The sequence below is a fragment of the Oryx dammah genome, unplaced genomic scaffold (assembly GCF_014754425.2).
Source record: "Oryx dammah isolate SB20612 unplaced genomic scaffold, SCBI_Odam_1.1 HiC_scaffold_3, whole genome shotgun sequence".
NCBI lineage: Eukaryota > Metazoa > Chordata > Mammalia > Artiodactyla > Bovidae > Oryx > Oryx dammah.
The window spans coordinates 78,810,097-78,817,047 of NW_024070187.1; the positions used below are offsets into that span (position 1 = coordinate 78,810,097).

At 33.7% G+C, this 6,951-nt stretch overlaps 1 non-coding gene across 1 annotated transcript; it reads left to right on the top strand.

Annotated features, from left to right (window-relative positions):
- The first annotated feature begins 5,867 nt into the window (after nucleotides 1-5,867).
- Nucleotides 5,868-5,939, top strand: TRNAW-CCA. The gene has a single exon. It is a non-coding gene; the product is annotated as a tRNA-Trp (tRNA).
- Nucleotides 5,940-6,951: the final 1,012 nt, after the last annotated feature.

Genomic DNA, 6,951 nt, shown 5'->3' on the forward strand with positions numbered 1-6,951 from the left:
GATTGGGGGCAGGAGGAGAAGGGGATGACCAAGGATGAGATGGCTGGATGGCATCACTGACTCGATGGACATGAGTCTGAGTGAACTCCAGGAGTTGGTGATGGACAGGGAGGCCTGGCGTACTGTGATTCATGGGGTCACAAAGAGTTGGACACGACTGAGTGACTGAACTGAACTGAACTGATAATGAGTGATGTTGAGCATCTCTTCATGTGTTTGTTAGCTATCTGTATGTCTTCTTTGAAGAAATGTCTGTTTAGTTCTTTGGCTCACTTTTTGATGATGTCGTTAATTTTTCTGGAATTGAGCTGAAGGAGTTGCTTGTATATTTTTCAGATTAATTCTTTGTCCATTGCTTTGTTTGTTATTATTTTCTCCCATTCTGAAGGCTGTCTTTTCACTTTGCTTATAGTTTCCTTTTGTCAACCTGCCTGACTTCAGTCTTTACTACAAAGCCACAGTCATCAACACAGTATGGTACTGGCACAAAGACAGAAATATAGATCAAAGGAACAAAAGAGAAAGCCCAGAGATAAATCCACGTACTTATGGACACCTTATCTTTGACAAAGGAGGCAACAACATACAATGGAGAAAAGACAATCTCCTTAACAAATGATGCTGGGAAATCTGGTCAACCTCTTGTAAAAGAATGAAACTAGATCACTTTCTAACACCATATACAAAAATAAACTCAAAATGGATTAAAGATCTAAATGTAAGACTGGAAAGTATAAAACTTCTAGAGGAAAACATAAGCAAAACACTGTCTGACATAAACAACAGCAGGATCCTCTCTCACCCACCTCCAAGAATATTGGAAATAAAAGCAAAAATAAACAAATGAGGCCTAATTAAAATTAACTGTTTTTTCTTGACCTGCCTACAGATTTCTCAGGAGGCACGTATGGTGTTCTGGTATTCCATCTCTTTAAGAATTTCCATGTCTTTTTGTGATCAAGGGTGTTGAATTTAGCATATATATTTATCCACACAATTTTAAGCCATGCAACTGTACAACATGGAAGTGTTAAGGGCCAGAGGCAGAAACAATTTGGCACTGAAAAACATAAAATGACTGTTGAAAAGTAGGATCCTGTCTCCTCCAAGTCCATATTTTTATAACCTATAATTATTTCATATGCTTAGTAGCACTGGCTTATAATTTGCTAGAACATCATTCTTCATAGCTTAAAAAATTAAAACTGTCAAAAATTATACTATATTTAAAGTAATATGTATTTAATGAAAGAAAATAGTAGCATTGTTGATTAAAAGCAAGCGGTGTTTCTGTTTATTATCATTGTTTGAAACTATCTTAATTCTCATGTGTATTGGTGGTGGAGTATGTTATTATCTTTACACAAGGCAGAGACCTTTTCAGTACTTATAAATCTAAGAGTGTTAATGCCAGACTGACATTTCACAAAATGTGTTGCCTTGGGGGAGCTTGACCATATTTCATTTTCAGTAGCAACACTGAGTATTCTAATCACCAAATGCACACTCCCAAACTACTATAAAGATTTTCTGTCATCAATTTTCATTACCAGTTTGTCCACCTCTATTCCTTATTCTTCAGGTTTTCCTCTATTTTCTCTGTATTATCACAAACACTAGCAGCTATTAGCTTATGTACAAGTTTCAAATCTACCTGGAACATCACTAACCCAAACAATTTCAGTTGAGATGGATATCATTAAGATTTGAGCAACTCATACCTTTAAAAATAATAGTTACAACATCACAATCATTTTCTTAAATTTATGACTTTCATATCTAAGACTTTGTAGGTGTCTGCCTGCTTTGCTGGATAAAACAGCAAATTTTACAACATGGAAAATCAGATTTACTGTATTACAAAATATTAGAGCTGATAAATGTATTTGATAATAACATTAAAGAGAATATTGCTCTGTTTGTTTATCTGAAAATGTGATAATCACAGACATGATTTGGTTACAAATAAAAATGCTAGCAATCTCTTCTTCTAAGCTTGATGAAATGTATAGAAATATTATATCCTTTTTATTTAATATAAAATAATTAATTCATTATGTGGAGAGATATCAGTTTCTACCATAACTGTCTAGGGAGAAATTTTCTTTTATGTATTTTTTTTGCTATATACCATAAGTTTATACTTGTAAGAGATATCATCCTCAGTTTTGAATGTGTTGTCAACATTATCACTCTACTTTCACTCTGAGTATTGCATAGAATTTTTTTTTAACTTGATGAGACTTAACATTATAAAATTTAGGTTATTTTTCATAAATATTCCTTATGTATCCAATTTAAAAAAAAAGTACATCTTGCAATTGTTAGGTGCAGTGGTCTACAAGCATCAGTAGTGGAAAGCTATCTATTGTGTGGTTAAAATCTGCTATTATTATTATTTGCCAATTTGCATGGGGTGGTATGCTATATATGCATTATATTTTCCAGTTAGTCTATTTGTATTGGCAGGGGTGACTCAGTGCTAAAGAATCTGCCTGCCAAGTAGGATAATTAGTAGACATGGGTTCAATCCCTGGATCAAAAAGACCCCCTAGAAAGAAAATGGCAACCCATTCCAGTGTTCTTGGCTGAGAAATCCCATGTAGAATGGAGCCTGGTGGACTATATAGTCCATGAGGTCGCAAAAGAATGGGACATGACTTAGAGACTAAACAACAACAGCTAATAAGTTAGTTTATTTAATACATGACTTTTATAAACACTATTACAGTAAGAAAGTGAAGGTGGAAGTCAACTTCTATAGGATTGATGAGGAAGATAAGAAGAAAAATTGATGGAATTGAGATTGCAGCTTTAGATACTTAAGAAGGAAAAAGGAAAGCTTATTTCTTTTTCAGATACAAATTTTGATTTTTTGCACATAATTCCCAATAAAATTACAAATACTCAACATATCTTAGCTCTATTAAAATTTTGTGACTCTTTTCAATGTAAAATCAAATGTACAAACACAGAAATATGTATATTTTGTACTTCTTATCTGAATATACCCCATGACAACAATTTGCAAATATATTAATTAATGGACTGCAAGTAATACGTGAAGAAATTTTACCAAAGGACCATGGTCCTTCCTTAAGAAAATTCAGTCATGATTTAAATTTACAATAGGCAGCACCCTCATTCCTGAGATTTTTACAATTATCTTTAAATGATATTCTCCATTATAGGTGTAATCATAGAGAAAAAACATTATATTTATCCGAATATAAACTGATAGATTACCAAAGGTCATCCAGTTATTGAAACTGAAAAATCTATATACTTCTCACAACACTATGTTTAAGACAATGAGTTTATTTATTTATTTTGTATTACCACTGTGGGTTATAAGTTTCAAGAATGAAATTTATCTTTGGACCATAAGAAGGTTTGATGATGTTGGTCTAAATAATAAAATAGAAATTTGATAATAAATATGAAGAGTAAAAATTACATATGATCATAGAATGACTCTTTGAAGTTATATATTTTGCTTTAAGAATATTTTTAGAAGCCTAACACATGAGTGCTCAGTCGTGTCCGACTCTTTGCAACGACATGAACTACAGCCCACCAGGCTCCTTTGTCCATGGGATTCTCCAAGGCAAGAATACTGGACTGGGTTGCCCCAAGGGATCTTCCCAACCCAGGGATCAAACCTGTATCTCCAGTGTCTCCTGAATTGGCAGGAAGATTATTTACCACTGAGTTACCTATGAAGGCCAGAAGCCTAAGAGGATTAACAAAGATAAAATCTAACATTCTCTGTTCTCTCCTTTTTTGTTATGCTGCCACTGTTTTATCAATGTATACTTAACCCTTGGTGTGTATGTTATTACTACTCTTACTCAAAGTATTATTTGCCACCTTAGTTCTAAATGCTAGCTTATTGATCTCCATGCAATATTACAACATGATGACATTTTCACCCTAAAAGTAAAATTAAATTTATCTGAAGATTTTAAAGCAAGCAAACAAAACGTGGGCATTTGTTTTCAATTGAAAATTAATTCTTAAATATCTCTAAGGATTGTCAAAATATTGATTTTACTTGAAAGAGTTTTCTCTGTTAAGTTTTATAAATTTAATATTCTCCTTAAGTTGTACAAGCTCCGTAACAATGCTGAAAGAAATATATTGTATGCATGATCCATTTTTTATAAGGACAGATTTAGAAACTTAGCTTACTGAAACAGTAATTCGAAGTTTCACTTAAGTATCATAAATTTAAGTGTATATTTTAGTTTCTAAATTATGTGCTTTGGGTTAGGGCTTCTTTTTAAAATATTAATGCATGGAATTTTGATAAGAGATTTTTGCATAATTGCTTTATTGAATCTATATAATGTCTTTATTAAGAACATAGATTTTTTTTACTCCAATGAGCTGTTTCAAGCTGCAGTTTAGTCACTTACTGTGTGACAGCACATTATCTTAATTTTCAGTGTGTGAGCTTTTAATCTGCAAAATAAGGTTATTCAGAATGTGAATGTTAACTGAAAGGTTTAACTCACAGGGATTTGTGATAATCACCTGTAAATCACTTAGAACTAGTTTAGAAGTATCTTTTAAATCACCAATGTTTCAGGAAAATATCAGTAATCATGAACTATTTTTACTGTAAGTCCCAGGGTTCAGTTCTTCCTTTACAAATATACTGGGTATTATTTATCCACTTTTAAAATAAAATAATAAAAATGAAACAAAATACAAAACTGAATTTTACTTTAATAGTAAAATGATGTTCAGGAATCTTTTTGCTTCCTGCTCTAAATTGTAACAGTTGGTTCTGACTTACCAAGATATTCAAATGCAATTTCATAATAAAAGTCTTCCCTGGTGGCTCAGAGGTTAAAGCGTCTGCCTCCAATGTGGGAGACCCGGGTTCAATCCCTGGGTCGGGAAGATCCCCTGGAGAAGGAAATGGCAATCCACTCCAGTATTCTTGCCTGGAGAATCCCGTGGACAGAGAAGCCTAGTAGGATACAGTGCACGGGGTCGCAAAGAGTCGGACACGACTGAGCGACTTCACCTTAATTTCATAATAATTAACATATTGTGAGAAAATATATTTCTAGACTATTAAAAAAATCTAACCAATGTCTAGTGCCATTAGTAAACACTTAATACAAACTTCCCATTTGCTAGATCAGAGGTTAAAGCTCGAGGGATACCAATTTGACCCAAAGTGCAAATAAATGCCCTAAGAATAATAAAGAGGGGGGTGGGGGGTGAACCACAGTAGTTCTACAAATAATTACTGCTCTATTTATTTTTACAAAATTGCAGTAAGTGATTTGGAAGTCTGAATAGTGATTTCTTAGGCATGATTGGAAAACCATTCACACTGAAGTGTCACTCAGTCTTTATCATTTAATATCTTTCTCTGAACACTCCTCAACATACTTTCACATCCTCAGCAGAAAACCATCATCTGTTTCTCTCTGCTTCACTAATGTGTTTGTATTTCTTACTGTAATCAGTGTGTATCATATTCTATCACATGTTCATCCCTTTTCATAGGCGATGAGCTTCTTGGCACCAAACACTTTGTCTTTAGTCTTTTAGATTCCAGTTTACACAGTATATCTGGATCACTATGGATAATGTGATGAATATACGTATATACACATATACTCATGAGGACAATCCAATCATACACTGGTGAAGCCAAAATGCACAGGAGAACATAAAAGAAATGATCAGAGTAAACATAATATTTTAAAATCCATGTATTTGGAAAAGTAAAATAACAGATTATTTGAAGTGAAATTGGTTGCTACCAAATAATAACAGCCTAATGTATCAATATTTAATAAGAAAAGTTCTTATTTCTCAATCTTAAGAGAAAAATTTAGAACATGTCCCTGGTGGCTCAGAGGTTAAAGCGTCTGCCTCCAATGCGGAAGACCCAGGTTCGATCCCTGGGTCGGGAAGATCCCTTGGAGAAGGAAATGGCAATCCACTCCAGTATTCTTGCTTGGAGAATCCCATGGATGGAGAAGCCTAGTAGGTTACCAGTCCATGGGGTCGCAAAGAGTTGGACACGACCGAGCAACTTCACCTTCTGAAGTAGATATACTTCTAAAGATGCAAAGCAAAGTGACAGGGTGAAATAATATATGCTCAGAATTCTCACTGAATTTTCATACACATAAAGAAATGGTCAAGAATATATTAAAAAAAAAAAAAAAAAACACAAGGCCTCCAGTAAGACTGACAGCTAAGAAAGGGTCCTACTCATTTTAGAGAAACTCTGGGTGTTTCTCTTTCATATAGTTCAGATATGACAACATTTATAAGCTAGTTTCAGGGTTAAATTATCATTTACTTTTATAAAAATATTCTTCTATTATTTTCATAGAAAATAACTTTGGAAAACTCGATGAACAAATTTTAATATAAAGAGACAGAACACATGGAAAAATATAAGTGATGGTAAAAATAGCCAAGTGTACATGTTGATGTAAATCAGCAACATAGTTTACATTGGAGCTGCAGATTATACTGATCGCAGTCTGTGTCAAGGTATGGTGTGTGTGTGTGTGTGTTGGGGGAGCAGGGTTAAAGGTGAGGAAATAGCTTGCTCATAATATAATGCGTCTAGAAATATCATTTAAATATACACAAGGGAGAGGCACAAATAGTAAATGGAAGCCAGACATGATGAAAATTCTAATGAACTGTGCATACCAGCTCAAAAGAAACAACTAAGCACTGGAGAGAAGAAAATCCACTTCTGGGATTGCTCATAGTTCTGACTGTCTTCATTTTCTTAATGGCCTATGGAATTAATAAACATACAATGTTAAATTATGTTAAATAGCCCTTCAAGCTTAAAGTCTGAAGAAGCTTAAATGATAAATATTGATAAGATAATAAAATTTGTTCATGAAACTGATCTGTTCTTAATATCATACTTGCATCCTCCAACTGCCTCCCCACTTC